Genomic DNA, 2922 nt, shown 5'->3' with positions numbered 1-2922 from the left:
TTTGTCCATTCTATTTTTAAAGTTCCCTACGAAAAATGATCCTGTTTTACTTGATTTTGTTTTCTTTTTTTCAGAGTGGCAGGAGATAAAGTTTTGCTTGCCTTTCATTCACTTGAAACACATATAATTTATTTTCTGTTTTTGTGCAAAGGAGAAAAAGTACAGCTCTGTGTGGTTGGTCGGCAGGCAGCTTCACCTGCACTCTTCGTGGTACAGATTTGAATCTGGAAATAACAAGTAGTTGCAACCAAGCTAAACAATCCAGTAAACAGATGGTTTTGGAGACAAAGTAACTCGTTTTCTTTAAGCCAATTCACTTCTGCTGTGGTCTAGCCCTGACCTCAATTCTACTTTTTAATCCCAGAATTTGTGGGGTGTGTATGTATGTGTGTGTACGTGTGTTATTCATCTGAACTAAGATTACCCTTGGCTTCTGAAGCATGTGAATTGGGAAGCTGTTCTCAAAATGAGCTCTCTCCTGGAGAATTTCCCAAAGCTCAGCTTGCTTTAATTACTTAACCAAGAAGTTTTCAATGAACTGTTTTGAACCTGGCATTCACAATACACTCATCTTGTACTGAGCGATAGCTTTATGACAGAAAGCTTTGTTAGCTGGACCACCCGGGGAATGCAGCTTCAGTGGAATATAGCTGCCAGTAAACGGAAGAATGTGGGCTTCTCTGGACATGCCATACCTGGGCTCCCTGGCTGCCCCAGCTCCTGCTCACTTCCTGTGTAATTCAAGGTGTTGAATTTAGAGCTTTGCATCAATAGCATCATGTATTGGTCTTCTGGGGCCATATGCCAGAAACCTCTACCTATGTAGTCAGAATGTGCTAGAAGGCTATGCAGATTCAACATTCAAATGATATCTAAGATATCATGAAAATATGTTTATGCAACAGCTCCAAAATATTTGAAAATTAAGCCTTTAACATTTCCAAAATAACCCCATTTTTTCCCCTCTCTTCCTAGAGATCAAACCCAGTGCCTTGCACATATTAGGCAAGTACTCTACTGCTGAGCTACACCCCCACACCCTCCCATTTTGGTTTTGACTCAATTTAACATCTTCATAATCAAAATCAAAATCAAAGTATTATTTAAAAGATCAAAATGATTTAACACAACTTCCACTGGAGATTTCCTATCATTTCTGTTTGGTTAGTGCTACAAATTGATAGTCATGGTTTGCCTCATCACCTGCATGTTGCTTTTTTATAAAAAAGTTATTTGTGACTGACAAATAATAATTGTATATCTTTGTGGGCTACAATGTGATAATTTGATACATGTATGCACTGTGGAATGACCAAATTCAGTTAATTAACATATCCATCACCTCACATGCTCAGCATGTGATGAGAACATTTGAAATTCACTCTTACAGTAATTCTGAAATGGACAGTACATTCTTAACTACAGCCACTGTGTTGTATAAAAGCTCATCAGAATGTATTCTTCCTGACTGACCGAAGCTGTGTATACTTTGACTCATATCTTCCCTTTCTCTGTCCATGCCCACCCCCAACATCTGGTTACCACCATTCTACCCTCTACTTCTATGATTCATCTTTTAAATTTATTTTATATATATATTTTTTTGGGGGGGGAGGAACTGGAGTTTGAACTCAGGGTCTTATACTTGCAAGGGAGGTGCTCTACCACTTGAGCCAGCCTGCCAGCCCTTTTTTGTGTTGGGTGTTTTTGAGATAGGGTCTCTTGAACTATTTGCCTGGGCTGGCTTTGAACCACGATCCTCCTGATCTCTGCCTCCTGAGTAGGATTGCAGGTGTGATTCACCTTTTTAAAATTCCACATATAAGAGAGATCGTGTTATATTTATTTTTCTGGGCATATCAGATTTCACTTTGCATAATATCCTTCAGATTCATCCATGTTGTTGCAAATGCAAGAACTCTTTTTTAAGGTGGAATAGTATTCTGTTGTGCACATGTTAGGAGTGTTTTAGTCCATCATCTATGGATGAGTACTTTGGTTGTTTCCATATCTTATCTATTATGAATAATGTTGCAGTGAAGGTAAGCATGCAGACATCTCTTCTACATAACTAATTTACATTCCTTCATCTGTATACCCAGAAAAGTGGGATTGATGGACCATATGGTAATTCTATTTTTAGTTTTTTAATGAACCTCCATATTGTTTTTCCAAAGTGGCTGTACTAATTTTCATTCCCATCAACAGTATACAAAGGTTCTTTTTCTCCCCACATCCTCTTCAACATTTATCATTTATTTTTTTTTGAGAATAGCCATATTATAGGTGTCATATATCAGTGTGGCTTTAGTTCATATTTCCTTGATTATTAGTGATGTTAAGCATTTTTTTTTTCAATTTAAGTGCCGGCCATTTGTACATCTCCTTTTGAAAAGTTTCTGTTCAGGTCTTCTGCCTATTTTAAAAACAGATTATTTGCTTTTTTTTGTGTTTTGTTATTTTACTATTGAGCTTTTTGAATTCCTTACGTATTTTGAGTATTGACTCCTTATTTAATGCATGGTTTGCAAATATTTTCTCCTGATCTATAGAGTATCTCTGCACTTTGTTGACTTTTTGTTTCCTTTGCTGTGCAAACTTTTTATTTGATGTAATTCTATTTGTCTTTTTTTTCATTTTGCTTTTGTTAGCTGTACCTTCAGGGTCATATCCAAAAAACCATTGCCCAGACCAATGTTACAGAGGTTTTCTTCTTTTAATTTTACAGTATAAAGTCTTACAGTTAAGTACTGGAGTTTGAACTCAGGGCCTCATACTTGCTAGGCAGTTGCTCTACAACTTGAGCCACTCCTCCAGCCCTTTTGTTGTTGAGCATTTTGAAGATAGGGTCTCATGAACTATTTGTCCAGTCTGGCTTCAAACCATAATCCTCCTGGGTCCTCCTAATCTCTGCCTCCCTAT

Source organism: Castor canadensis, chromosome 1, assembly GCF_047511655.1.
Source record: "Castor canadensis chromosome 1, mCasCan1.hap1v2, whole genome shotgun sequence".
Lineage (NCBI taxonomy): Eukaryota > Metazoa > Chordata > Mammalia > Rodentia > Castoridae > Castor > Castor canadensis.
This window is presented reverse-complemented; position numbering follows the sequence as displayed.